The sequence below is a fragment of the Epinephelus fuscoguttatus genome, linkage group LG6 (assembly GCF_011397635.1).
Source record: "Epinephelus fuscoguttatus linkage group LG6, E.fuscoguttatus.final_Chr_v1".
NCBI classification, from domain to species: domain Eukaryota; kingdom Metazoa; phylum Chordata; class Actinopteri; order Perciformes; family Serranidae; genus Epinephelus; species Epinephelus fuscoguttatus.
Window position 1 is genome coordinate 34,021,386 of NC_064757.1, and position 15,702 is coordinate 34,037,087.

The window sequence follows — 15,702 nt, forward strand, 5'->3', positions numbered from 1 at the left end:
GTCAGATTAGAAAGTGCCATTATCAACTTCATTGTGGAATTAAAAATACAGTACAAGTACAAGCATGTTAAACTGGATTTATACTTCTGCGTTAAATTGATGCCGTACCCTACGCTGTAGCCTGGCATGCACCTCCCCAGAAATGTAACTACACGTTGCAGTGATGCAGACCTTCTGTCTATTTGTGAGCTAAAACAGTTTCCCTCAGTGGAAATGAAGCTTTTATTTACTTTAATTTCACAGATAAACAATAAATTGTGAAGACAACAAAGCCCCTACCATTTTAAGTCTTGTGATTGTGATTTATCCTGGCTTCATACGAGCAGAGGAAATCTCTGCTAGTCGCTGGGCTAATTTATACAATGTAAAATGCCATTGTGCTAATAAAGTTAGTATGTTACATTTGTTTGAAAAATATATTTAGTATAAAACAGTTGTTACTTTGAATAGATTACAGAAAAAAATAGAAAAACAGCCATCACAGTTCCCCAAAACCCAAAGTGATGACTTCAAAACATCTGTTTTGGCTGACCGGCAGCAAACTAAAGAATGTTGGTTTGACACCTATCTGAATTTATGGTAATTTGCCAGAGCTCTCAGCAACTTCTTCTGGCCTTCATCAGCAGATAGCGCTGCCCTGTTTTCATGGCAAAAGTTGATCTCATGACCATAATATGGAATTTTGGTCGTGTGACTACATGTGGTTGCATATGGGGGATGCAAAATGCTGTCCACTGACTTTGGTCACCAGTTGAGTTAAGAATATTTTGTCGAATTGTGGTTTCCAAGGTCGATAATGAACCTTCTTGCCCAAAGATAATAAATTTACAATAATACAAATCAAAGAGAAGCGCACAGGCAACAAACCGTATGACTTAAAAGTTGGTACTGGTGAGTGTTTTCGCATATTGCTTGATGAATAATTTACACTTGACAGAACGGGCTTGGAATTTTTTTTACTTTTTTTTATGATTTTTTTTTTTTGTTGGCTTTTTGCCTTTAATGTACAGGATAGAGTGAAATGGGGGAGAGAGAGAGAGAGAGAGAGAGAGAGAGCGGGGGTGACATGCAGCGGGTGGTTGCGACCGCTGCGGCGAGGCATCGCCATTGTACATGGGGTGCTGGCACTATCCACTGCGCTACCGACGCCCCAGGGACTTGGAAATTTTGACCCAATTGCCACAATAAACATTGTATGTTTCTGCAAACCATGGATATGATTTGTGCATTTGATATATAGTGGATATGTTGAAACTTAACATTTCTTTATGTTTCAATTTCATGTTGTGACAACATTGGGGCTATTGTGCAGTTAGGATTAGGCACAAAAACCACTTAGGGTGCTTTCACATCTGCCCTGTTTGGTTCGATTCAATTGAGCTCAAGTTTGTTTGCCCCCTAAGTGTGGTTCATTTGGGCAGGTGTGACCAAAGCTATCACACTCAGGTGTGCACCAAAACAACCAGACCGAAACCTTCTTGAAGAGGTGGTCTCGGTCTGGTTACAAACAAACTCTGGTGTGGTTTATTTGCGGTGAGAACATGTTCCGACCTCGATCCGAACCAACTGCAGTCACATGACACATTGTTTGGGTTAAACATGAGCATGTTACAGTCCTGGAGGATTATTAATGTGCACCTCCTCCTGTACTGCCTTAATATGCACACTCAGTGCATCCAATCAGCCTGCGTAGTTATCCCTCCATTGTGACATTAGGAAGTGTCACATTTATCTTGCAAGTGTACTCTTCTTCAACGTTTGGTTTACTTGGATTTTTCCCACATGGAAATTCTGACCAATCAAGAGCAGCTTTCTCACACAAGGCGTTTTATCAGGTCCGCTTGTAAATGCTGCCGTGAGAACACGAATTAACTCTAAGCAATTATGCAACTTTGTAACAAAATTAGTCCCTGATTCGGACCAAAGCAGACAACTCTAGATCTGAAAGCACCCTTAGTAAGGGTAGGAAAACATGTCTTCATTTAAAAATGCCATCCACCATCCCGTCCCTCTCCTGACGAGGAACTTAGCTCATGTACACATAATCTGAGTTACATAATATCTGTGGTTTGTGAAAACGTACAATGCCAACATTTTAATTTGGCATCCGGGCTGATGATGTCTTGCCAGGCAGCCAGCCAGATATACTTCTGCCCTTAAACCCGTAAAAAATGAGAAATCTGTTACATTTTGGGTTTGTAAAGAACAAACAAGATATGAATTGTTAATTATTTAGCTTTAGGGGTGCTGGTGGGTGGATTTTGTTCCCTTTGGACTGAGCTAGGCTACCAATTTACTCCATTTCTTGTCTCGATGCTAAGATAAGCTACGTAGCTGCTGGCTTTAGCTACATATTTACTGTACAGATATGTGAATGGCACTATAGAATCACTATAATAAAACAAATAATGTTCAACTCCACCACTATTGTTTTAAATAATTACTAACTGTGAGAGGATGCAACTTAAACTAATGTGATTATTCTCTCACTTGAGGAAAACAGAAGGTTGTATGTACAGAAGTTAAGGTTTTACAAAATGGACTGTCTTCAATAACATATCAGGGAGATAACACTGGTTTTTGGTTCACAAACATTTCATTTTGTTCCCTAAACAAATGTCTCAGGTTTCTTAATGTTTATTGGATGAAGATCTCCAAATCATCAGATGAATCCTTTTACCATAGTGCAGCAGAGCATATAGAATTATCATGCCTCACTTCGCTCCGATGGATTCAGTTCCTCCTATCTCAGAAGCTGGAGACCTTCCAACTTACCAGATGTGCTTCTTATTGTAACCTATCCTCCGTGTTCCCAATTATCCCTCAGGTTCACGTTCACTGCAGCCCAACCCCTCCCTGTCACCCCCGTAGGAGACTTGTTAAATCTAAATTGGTTCCCAAAGAGACTTTCCCTTGAATGGCTGATCACAACATCAATAAAGAGCTTCTATGTGTGTTACTTCTTCAGTGCAGACATCTTGCTGACAGGAATGTAGCAGATCAATGTAGCAGAGCAATCTTGAAGTACGAATGAAGCGCGTCCCCCACTCGCTGTGATATTCAAATCTCGGGAATGAAAAGAAGCCTCCGTTTTAGTCTGGTCAAAGGGAACAGGATCACCTTGGGGAGTTGAGGAAAGGGAGATCTTTATTTATTCTGCATACTTTAACTGTAATCCGTCAGGATTCGGCTGTGCAGGTGGGGGTCAACAGTTGGAGGGATGGTACTTCTCTGAATGTTTTGGTGTGTTGAATCTGAGGTAGCTCCCAGCACTGTGTGGACAGGGTTTCCTTCCTACGCAGTACTGGTGCCAAATCATGAACAAGTCTCTTCCAATCTCAGATGGCGATGAAATAAATGAAACACAGTGGGCTGCATTTTAGTTCTTGCTTTAGGGGTTTTCTTTCAGTGAATTATCTCAACAACTGTTATGTAGATTTCTTAAAAGAATTCATGTTCTCCTCAGGTTTGAATTGTTTTCACTTTCATTCTCTAACTCTCTTTTTTAGGTCAAAATTTAATGTGTCCAATAATTTGGTTTATGCCCATATACCTGCAAAACTAATGATTTACTTTTAATGTCTTTGTGGCGAAGTGCAGGGATGATGTTGTTTTGTATGCCAACCCAGAAGAAGACAAAGATTAACAGGATTTTTCCATTGAATTTTGGAATATTGCAGAAAAAAACATTGTTCAGCAAACTAATCCTTACAAATGAACACTGCTTTCAAGAATTTTGGAAGTGTAACGGCAACCAAGTAAAAAGCCAACCTTAGGCTATAAATGAACTACAGCAAGGTCGCATGACTTCAATGTTGCCACCATAACGAGGCTGTAAACTGTGTTGGGCCACATATTCTGTAGTCTTATTTAGCCACTTGTTAGCAACTGTATTTTTTAAGACATAAAGTCTTCAGAATTCACAAGGGGGTTATTTACTTACTTATTTCATGTCATAGAACAAAATGTGAAAGCCTCACTTGTGTTAACTGCAGACCTTATTTCAGGCATCTTACCAAAAGCCCCAAAAAAACATCAACTTTGAGATAAGGGGACCATGAGTGCTAAAATGCTAATTAATTTCCTGGGTTTTAAGACTCATTCCTGCACTACTGTATTGCTCCTCAGCAAATGTTAGCATGCTAACATCTAAACTATGATGGTGAACATGGCAAACATTATAGCAAACCTGCAAAACATAAACAACTGACATTAGCATTTAGCATGTGTCAAAGCACAGCCTTGCATTGCTGCCATGGCTTTTTGTTTGTTGTCCTTTTGAAAGTAAAGTGGAGGGTTTTAAGCTCCAGCGTGTAGGATTTAGTGGCATCTAGTGGTGAGATTGCAGAACTGAAACTCCTCATGTGCTAAGCGTGTAGAACTAGAGTGGCCGTTAAGAAAAAGCGAATGGTGCTATCTAGTGCCAGTGTTTCATTTGTCATTCTGGCAACCCGGACTCACTCTGAAGTTGTCGAAATCCGGTGCTTTGGCGGTGTCTTGCGGCGTCAGACACAGACGAAAAGAGCCGTCCTTTAATATCGGTGTGATACACAGCCAGTCACTGTTATAGTTTACCAGCACCTGGTGGCGTCAGGGGGAAACGCAGCGTGGTTGGTGTTTTGGTTCTGGGCTTCTGTGATAACAACATGGTGACCTCCGTAGATGAGGACCAGCTCCATATAAGTGACTCATTCTAAGGTAATGAAAAGTATTATTATTCGAAAGACAAATAGTTTTTTCGCCTTAATGTTTTTGTTTCTCTCTAGATTGATTTGTGTGTACTTTAAATTTGCCCATCCAAACGGGACATTAAAAAAAAAATGATATTGCTCTTTAGACGTCGTGACAATTAGACCAAACAGTTACTAATGTGAATCTTGTTTGGAAATATGTGCTGATTATATATGACTGATCTATATGGCGTTATATGTAATTTATTCAAAACAAAAACCAGAGGGAGTAATTATAACCAGAGAGAGAGCTGCATATAGAGCTGTTCAGTAGATATTCACTAATCAAAATAAAATGGCTTTAACAACCAATGTGCTTTGTGTTTCCTTTTCAATTTGATCCTCACAGGAACACACTGACAGTGGCTTTTAATTCATATGCACTGTCAACATTTGTTTGCGATAACTCGCTCTTCCCCCCACTCCTGTATCTCTAATAGTAATTCTTTCATATCCCACTCAGGCAAATGAATTTAAATTGGTTTTATGTGGTCATTCAATTGAGTTTGACACGAGAAGCAGCTAAATGGAATACAATCTCAACTGAGACTCGCGTTTGTGTAGAGTGGCCCAAATTGTGTTGAGCAGATGTGCAAATTGCTCCCGTACATTTTCAGATTCCTCTATCGCTGCAGAGGGAAACAGTGTTTATGTGTCCTCTGGAATGGCAATTGTGACTCTATAAAACATTAAAGTGGCGCTGTATTAATGAGTTTATGCATTAAATTTGACAGATATTATCTGGGGAACCTAATGCAGAGTCCATGTTTTTTAAATACTATGTTTAAAAAAGGAGTGTTTATCCGAAACAAACCTGAGAGCTGCCCAATTCAACTGCAGTTTTCTGCACTGAACAAATGAGCTGCTGTTTTCAAACGTGTGACCCATCAACCACAAGCATCGTATCCAGAGTCCCGGACGAAAGGCTCATTCCTCTACTCATCCACATCATCAGCACTTCTCCATCTTCTCCACATCCCTTTCTAATCTTATCTTCCCACCTCTATCACCACCAGCGTCTAGACCCCTTATATCACACCATGTCGAAAAGGTCTAATCACCAAAGGCTTTTCACATTTTTCATTCTTCTGTGCACGTGCTAATAAATATTCTTTTCCCCATAAAAATGAGTCTCTCCTGATTGAAATGGTCTCAGTGCACTTCTGGGAACTGGATTATCAACACAAATGAATTGATAAGATAAAAGTTTTTGCAGCCAAAAGGAATTTTGTGGTTGCAAGTTGATTAATTGCACATTTCCAGGACATTTGCAACTTGAGGTTCGTAAATTGGCATTTCTTTTTCTGTCTTTGTTGGTTTGTCTTGACGAGAGAGCTCCCAGACGTGGATGTATATAACAGAGTGTGTAACGTGCATGAGATCTACATCAAGCTGCACTGAAGGGGTCATACAGTATGGTTTAACTCTCTTTACATGTCACTGTTGTCACATCCATTTGTGCAGAATTTCAATGTGAAATACAAAGGGTACAGAAAAAGGTTAAAAAGATGAGGGGAGGAAGATGCAGATGAAAAGCGTGACAGACAGAAAATGTCAAATATTGATGGAGTGATACCTGCTGTGTTTGGCTGTCATTATGGATCAGCGCGACGTATGGAACATTCCTGAGACATGCAACGAATCAATAACTCTAAGCTCTGTACATGACAGCACAGGGAATGGGAAACAGTTGGTGGCAAGGGGTTTAGATGATATACATTAGGCTGGTATGTGTTATTTGGAAACTTCTGCTAGTTTGCAACTCTGTCTCCCAAAATTAGATCTTAACTCAGTTCTTGTAATGATGTATAATTAAATCAGCAGACCCTCACTGTTTAAAAAACCAAGACTGGAAATCAGATCAAAATAAGTTTCTGTTTTTGTGCCAATGTCGCCTAAGCCTCCATATATCAAAAACAAAGTAGTAGTCCACACAAAAGTATGGAGCACTATAATAACACACGAGAATCCTGAGAATTGATAACCTTAAGGGTAATAGATTTTATTCTCCGATGCAGAGCAAAGGATGTCAGGTCGCAGTTCAAACAGCAGAGGGAGAATACTAATTTGTGAACGTATTAGGGAGGTCGGCACGCTGCTATGAGCATGTGAAAACCTCTACAGTTGATTCTGCTTCCCAAATGGTAATGCTTGCAATGTGCCGACTAAATTCAGTGAGTCTGCTGTCAGTGAACTCTGAAACACTGCAGCTCTGCTAAAGTACTTAAATGTGAGAATAAGAAGTTAAAGTGCAACTTCCCACATCACCGCTGCATTTTGCTCCTTAATTGCAACCAAACACCCTCATTATTTTACTGTGAACCATGAAAGATCATGTCAGGTGAATAATATGAGAATACATTATGTGTTATGATGTGGATCTCTTGTGAGTTTAATCGTGTTAGTCTCAAACTCCAGCACAAATTCCCAGTTGCATTTCAGTTAAAACAGAGGATACAGTTACACATGTCCACATTCACTTTTTAATTACTTTGTTTGCAATTCATAGTTTTTAGAAAATGAAGAAAACTAACTGAAAGCTGACTTTCACATCCACTTATGCAGCTGCTGTCAATTCCCTCATCAGCACCTCAGTATACAGCCTGGCTCTGTTCTGTCACTTACCTGCCAGACTGTCTTTTGCCTCAGTATTGCAGCCTTCTTTGCTCTTGCTCTATTGTTCAGGCCACCTGTTCTGACTGCCTGCTGCTAACAGAACCCCACTTTTGATCATCATCATGGTAAACTTTGCATTAACCCTACCTGTCTTACCCTGAGTTGTGCATTTCGTCCACCTGTTTTACTCATAGGCTGTATAAATAATGGACGTAGCCACCATGACATCACCCACTCCTGTTTGAAATCCTAATATCCTAATTTGTGTCTAACCCATGTACATGTGTAGGCTGTGATCATGTGACCAATGTGCTGATGGGAGGAAAGAAGGAAGAGGTCCTCAGGTTGGGGTGGTAGATGAGACACAAAATACAGGACCTCTTTAAGACTTTCCCCAGGCAACTGGTGAACTTTGGAGCATTTTAAGGTACATCATCAACATGTTTCTTTTCCTTAATCTAACTACGCTAACTCTACCTCAGTCAGGAACACACTCGTCACGTTATAGATTTAACCACATATTGCAACAAATGGAAATAAAGTTATGTTTGGCGCAGGACTCCGCTCTCGAGGTGCTCCCTGGATTAAACAAGCAGCATGTGCTGTGGAATAAAGAGACTCAAAACACAGAACTGGACATTTGAGGGTTTACTCCCGAGAAAGAATTTATAGTGTCTGTCAAACAAGCAGTATCAGCTGACACACCTGCAGCTTTCTAATACACATTAGAAGGTGTTTCCTGTCACTTAAGCGACTGTTTCCCTGTTATTCAGACAACCAGCTCTGAGAACAATTGCTTATCCTCGCATAACTAAGTTTGGCCAGAATTATGCCAGATCATTTAGTTCAACACACGTCAGGATAATAAGTGTATGTCAGGTCATGTAGGCACTATACATGCTATGCCAAAACAGGTAGCGCAATGCGGAAAAACCCCTGGATAAACAAGAGTGGGCCCAAGCAAGACATTAAATACCATTTTGACCCTAGAGTCATGTTAGGATTCTGTTAGTAGCAGGAATCACTGAGTAGGAAGCCATATGTAAACCTTACCCCTAACCCTTGTGTGGGAATGGTGTGTGACTTATACAAAACAATGATCCAATCAGCTGGCTGTCAGCTGATGTGTATGACTTCCGTATCCTGCATGATCTGACGCAAAGCTTCATTTGCCTAAACCTTACCTGTAACTTTTTTATGTTAAGTATGTAACATCATTCCTGGGATGCTAATTCATAAGATATCACATTAAACCGTTGTATGAGGATATGTTGCCCTGTTTGGATGAGAGGGTGGAGCTAACGTTAGCTGCTAGTTTGGGTTGTTGCCATGGTAGCAGCTTGTCAATGGACGACACCCACCTGTCACTCAAAGCAGCCATGTCTTTAAAAATGCATGTCTTTAAGCCTTGATAGCATTTAACCCTGTGAGTTGAATAAAGATTAAAACCCCGTACAGTTGTCATGGAGGGGGAAATTAGCTATAGAGACCAAAACCGCTCTTTTAACCAGGTTGTAAACATTTCTTTTTCTGCTGTAAAATTGGCCATTTTATCATAGGAGCCTGCGGGGAATTGCTCGCTTTTGGAGTCAGCCTCAAGTGGTCATTCGAGGAACTACACTTTTGGGTGCTTGGGCGTTCAACCAGGTCTCACCCCATAGTCATCAAAATCCAATGTTTGGGCATTGACTTGCGGCGTCAGTCACTGACAAAAAAAGCCATTGTTTAATGTTGGCATTAATGGCATTCACAGCATCGGGGGGAAAGTGGCGGGATAAGAACGAAAGTTACATCAGCAAGTCCGACTGGGGCAGGCGGGAGGTGTCCAACACTGACTTTCACCCAGTTAGTGTCTCGTAAGATTATAAAGCCAAACCCTGTTCTTTTCTCTTAAACCTAACCACGTGCTTTTGTTGCCTAAATCTAACGACTTGTTTTGTTGCCAGAACCCAACCACGTGTGTTAGTTGTTGAAGGAAAAACAAGTGACAATTTGCGTTGTTGTACTGACATAGTGCATTTATTTTGAAAGAGACCGTATGTAAACTGTAAATTTATTTTGAAAGAAGACAATGCATGTAACAGGCAGAACTTGACACGATGCCCAGAATGTCAAAAACCAACGCAACCATGGAGCGTCAGTGGCTTAGTGGTAGAGCAGGCGCCCCATGTACAAGGCTGTTGCTGCAGCGGCCCGGGTTCAAGTCCAGTCTGTGGCCCTTTGCTGCATGTCTCTCCCTCTCTCTCTCCCCCTTTCACACTTAACTGTCCTGTCCATTAAAGGCAAAAAATGCCCCCCCCAAAAAATCTTAAAAAACGAACAAACAAACAAAAAAACCAACGCAACCAGGGTACCTTTCACGTCGTATCTGGACGTGGAGGGTCCATGACCAAATGTTGATATGTGACGAGGTCAGAGTGAGAATGTGTTGGGGCGTTTTAAGGGCATCCGAACTTCCCCACCGTCACCTAACAAGTACCTGCCATAGAAAAGTATTTGATTTAAGATCAAAATGTAAGCGTATCCCCAGAAGGACTCTCAAGCGAACACTGTCAGAATCAGAGTTCCTGACGCTTCACGACAATTTTCAAGAGTTTCTATTCAGCTCTCAATGAGTGGAGGAAACCCGTCTCACTTTCAGGTCTGAGGTCTTTGCAGCTCTATCACTTTTAGTACCACTCACATCCACACTTACTGCCTTGTTTTGTGCATATTACCAACTTAATGCTCTGATATAAAAGTCACATTTCAACTTGCTTGCCTGCATAAAAACCTCCCTGAGAACTGAAAATAAAAACAAAAGGCAGGAGTCAGTCTGGCCTGCTTGCTGACTTCCTACTTCCTTCAAACAACCTTCATAATTTGTTGGAATAGTGTTCCATAGATTTACCCAGATGTGTTGTTCATTTAAGTTAATACTGTTTGCACAGTTTAAGGAAAAATGCAATCACCACTGTCCCCTCTGCAAGTCTTCATCTTTATTTCTTCTTTAGGTGTCATCATCTAGAATTGAAACTCAAATAAATCCCAAATGATTGGATTTAAGGTGTGTTCTTCTTTTTGTCTTTTGAAGGAACACTCTGGTTTAGTCACAATTCTGCGCTGTTCGACAGAAGACGACGCACCTTTTGCTGCTAAAAACAAACGAGCACACGGAAACAGCACCTTCGATGTACCTAAATTCCCCATCTCCATGTTTCTGTCTGCTTTCATCAAACTGCCGCAGAGAGAGAATACAGAGGCAGGAAAGAAAGAGGGAACATCAGGAGAAATGGCAGAAAAAGCAGCGTGAGAAAGAAAGAAAGCCTAATAATCAGTTGGAGCCAGGTAAAGCAAGATGGCGCAGCGAGCCAAATGGGGAAAAGGTAAAGGAAAAGGGAAAGAAACGAGAGAAAAAGATGGTATTTGAAGTCACAAATATAAGCCATACGGGCTGAACGCCATGAACATTTTGATTTTTCTCCAATTCCACCCGTCAATCTCGTCAGTCTTTTTTGTGGGATTGTTCAGCTGTGGGTGGCTCCCTGCTTTGTCGAGACAACCAGTGCTCTCTCTCTCACTGTCACAGCTTGATTTGTGTTTTTTGAGCGCACTGTGTGTGTGTGTGTGTGTGTGTGTGTGTGTGTGGCGAATCTCCTCCCCAGCTCCTGAAGACATCATTGACTAAGCGCGTCAGTTTAACTCCCTAAAATATCCTGGCTCTCATAAGTGACAGCAGAATCTCAGTGTGAGTGTAAAGTGAGAGACCGATTGGTTCAAATGTGTTGCGGAAGGTAGTCATGCATTTTTTTTGGCACACATCGGGATTAGTTCGATAAAAAATAGTTAATGAGTGGGTGCGATGAGTGCATTTTGGCAGTTTTACCGGGCAAACAATAACACCTTCACTCCCTTCAAATCAGTTTGTGTGTGTGTGTGTGTGTGTGTGTGTGTGTGTGTGTGCAATGATTGTATAATAATGTAGGATAGATGCCGGACAAAAGCAAGCTTGTTGACTTGTACTCCCATATGTTTACTTAGTTGTGGTCTCACTGATTATTGGTGGCAACATATGGAGCTACATTAGGGTCAAATGTTTTGTACTTGAAAAAATAAAATTTGAAACTGAAAATTCATTTGTTGATCTTGAATTTTGAAAAATACAACAATGTATTCAAAATAAAAAATAAGTGTATGAAACGTTTTTTTTTTCAGGTTAAATATAATTTTGATTCACTTTGGTAATTCTTTTGAATGAATAATTTATTTTCACTTTTCACTTCCATATATATTTTAACATTTTGAGGTCTTATTTTTTTCAGTTGCATGTTTATCTTTTCAGATTCAGATCTTATTTTTTATAGTTTCAAATCTCATTTTTTCACTTTCAAATCTTTTTTTACTTTCAGATCTTTTTTTTTCAGTTTCAAATCTGTTTTTTGAGTTTCAGACTTTTGACCCTGACGTGGCGTGGGGGGTGTGGCATCAGCTGAAAGGGGTGTAGAATCATGAGTGACAGTGCCTTCAGGGAACGTAGGAACTAAAAAAATTCTGACTCAACACTTATATACACCATATTCATGTGACTGGCAGTGTAAAAATTGATGCCAGTGACAAACTTCCATTTAGAAATCTGTTTTAGACAGTACTTAGCACCAATTGCGGTATAAGAGCGATAAATTATGCCAGATTTTGCAGAGCAACAGCCACATTTTAAGTGCTGATATGTATGATTTCTACATAACACTGTGAACGCAGCGTAGTGTCCACTTCGCTTGCGATGATGGCGTCCAGTCGGTCGGGTCAATCTGCTGGAGCCCATACATCCAGCACACAGGTGAGAAATGTTAACTAAGCTTTGGGAAATCATAACAAATATTAAGGGGTCGTTTTTGTTACAGATCCGATCTGTGCCACTTGAGACGAAAAAATCGGAATTGGGTCACTTGAACCATGTAGTGTAAAGTAGGCTTAAATGTTCTTCTGTTGGCTTTATATTCAGTATTGAAGACAAACATTTATTCTGTGAGCTCTACTCAAGCAACACATTATCACTCCAACCTTGTCACATATTGACATTTAGTCATGGACTGTCCATGTCCAGATACAATGTGCAAGGTACCCTGGGTACGTTGGTTGTTGACATTCTGGGACACTGTGTCAAGTTCTGTCTGTTACATGCATTGTCTTCTTTCAAAGTACACTTCTGTTTTCACAACAAACTAGATTTAGGAAAAAAGAACAGAGTTTGGCTTTATAATGTTATGGGGCTCTCCTGGGTGAAAGTTGGTGTTTGTTGGCTGGAAGGAAAGGAAACTACAAATTAATGCAGAAAAGGCACACACTAGTACCTAAAAATTCACCAGAATGCAGGAAACAATGTGTTTGATGCTCAGAAATTTCTGGTGGTGTTTGTGTTATGGTTTCAGTATCATCGAGACAGTTGAAGAACAACTAGATACAAAATAGGATGTACTGTAGGCTCCATGTGGTTATTGTATTTCCTTGGCAACTGTCATGTTTTCCCAAATGATGTGCCTGTGTCCCCCAAGTTTGGGCAGAGCCCTAAATGTTTACATTTGGCTCTGCCCCGTTAGTGACAATATGCACAGACTACCAGTTGCTAGGCCTACTTACTAAACTAGGCGCATGTTTGCTTATTCATTTTGAAAATTGACAAGCAACTCAATGCAGTCATATAGCAACTTTCAAGCTACTGCAGCAAAAAAAGTTTCCACACTGCCCATGAATATACAGGAGCATACAGGAAATGGGTGGATGTCCTGTCTGCATGCACTGACTGCTGTGTGGGAAGGATCCATAAACTCATCATTCTTCATGTGGTTATCTCTGAGTGTACTTCTGACTAATATGTTTATGTTGTTTGAGCTGTGTAATAAAATGCTGATGTGGTCAGCTGTGCCTCCATCCACCTCACCAGCTGTTTCTTTTTTTTTTTTTAAAGATATTTTTTTGGGCATTTTGCCTTTATAGATAGAATAGTCAAGCGTGAAGGGGGGAGAGAGAGAGAGGGGGGATGACATGCAGCAAAGGGCCACAGGCTGGATTCGAACCCGGGCCGCTGCGGCAACAGCCTTGTACATGGGGTGCCTGCTCTGCCACTAAGCCACCGACGCCCCTCTCACCAGCTGTTTCAAGCATATTTTACACCTGTAATTTTAGCACAAGAGTACAGCTCCCCTCAAATTTTGTCAAAATGGGATCAGTGGCTTCTGAGATTTCACATTTGATTGACAGACGGATACAGCTGGATCCATCCGAGGAATACAGACGGAAACAGACAGACAGGTAGATGGATGTGTGAATGAATGGCATGGGAGAAGACAAATACCGAAGTGGTGAGGAAGAAGAGAAGGCAGCGTTGAAGAAGAAACTTTGAAAGTGTCACTTTCTAAGCTGCCAGTTATTTCACAATGGAAGAACTATAGCAAAGCTCCAGTTCCCCGGAGAGAAATATAGTTTTGTTAACAAAAGTTACTCAGCAGAAGTAGTTCACGGTCCTTTTTCAAAATAATCACGGAAATTTGCAGTGTTATGTAACACAAAAATATAAATCACATGACTGCAGAAGTACCATGGATTAGGATCTTAACTTTACTCAAACAAGCTAACGTTCATGCATGTCACACTCCAACAGAAGATGTCAAAGGTAATACAAAACTGTACACATAACCAGAACCACCAACTACAAATTATAATGCAAGTGTCCTCCTAGATGTATTAGAGGTTATTTGTATGCACGTTAATCTGGGCCTACAGTAGTTTTTTTTGCATGTTGTGATACTCTCAGGTTAAACATTTCTCACTTAGAATTTCATCATAAAACAACCTGGGAGGATCCAAAAAACAAACATAACCAAGACGAATCGAAAATGCTAATGTGACAAACCATTAAAATTCTGAAAACACTCCCAAACAAAGAGCACGTAATTGTGCACATAGTGATCTGAATCCACAAAGAGAGACCACATTTGCAAATTTATAATGGTGTTGAATTAGATATTTCAAGTAAATGGTTTACATAGTAAAGCAGATGACTGTGAGAGGAAGCCAAAATTGTCTGTATTTGTTTCTTTAAATACAGGAAGTAACTTAAAAGATTGGCATAATGTAACAATATTAAAGACCAGACATACCAAAGTGACGTCAAAGAACTGGTGGCGACAAAGGTCTACTGTTATGTCACCTGTCTTGGCCAAAAAGCTGCACCTGAACACACTGCAAAGACTACAGGCAAGGGCCAACTACCACGTACCGAAAGGAAATAACTCAAGCAGGCAGTGGAAGTCTGTATTCGGCATTTAAAAAGGGAAACAAGAGGACTGTCGAGACAGATTCAAGATGCTAGTTAGTAAGTTAGCACATTGATAATGCAACCTGATGTTAAAGATACAAGTGAAATTTAAAGTGCAGTAGTGATCGACAACACAAATAGAATTGAATAGAACTGTTTCTGCTGAAGAGCTCAATGGCTAAAAGAATAAAACCAAGAAGTTTGTTTCGATCCCACGCCCTCTTTATTGTATTCGATTGTTTGCTTTCCTCACTTCCACTTCTCTTCTTGTGCATTGAGCTAAACTGCCAGTCAAAATGATTTTATTCACCGAAGGGCTCTGCTCCCAGTCTTACTCTGAAGTCCTTCTAATATGATGCCCGGGCAGTGACTTGCGGCGCCAGACACTGATGACAAAAGACATCATTTAACATGGGCATGATATGCAGCCGGTTGTCGTTATAGTTGAATGGCGCTCGATGGCATCAGGGGAAACAAGAATGAGTTAAGGTGGCAAAAGTCTGAGTAGGGCGGGCATGAGGGGTGGAGGATGTGTCCAACAAACACTGACTTTCACCCGGGAAAGTGGTGTTTGCGACCAGTGAGATTTTAAAGCGAAACCCTGTTCTTTTTTCCTGAACCTTTCCTTTTGAAAGAGACTGTATGTAAATGGTAAATTTTCTGTGAAAACAGAAGTGAATTCCAAAAGAAGACAATAGGCCCGTTTCCACTGAAGAAGTTCCTGGTGCTATTTGGGGGGCAGGAACTACTACAGGAACGTCCCCTCGTTCGGCCCTCTCAACTGCCATGTCTCCACTGAGAGAGCGGAGTAGGAGGAAGGTTCCTGTAAAGTTACTGGGCTCTGGATGTGACGTAATCGTTGCGCAACCATTTTGACCGGGGCAACGTAGGGGCGTAGGGACGCTATTAGCTGTTAGCCGATAGCGATAAACTCACAAACTGGCCCGTGAAAAAAATATTTTTTCCAGCGGATGTGTTAGTTACAACATGATTGAGCTAACTGGAGTAGTTTCATGTCGTTTCTGACAACGGGAGGCTTTTAACAGACGACGTCCTGATGTT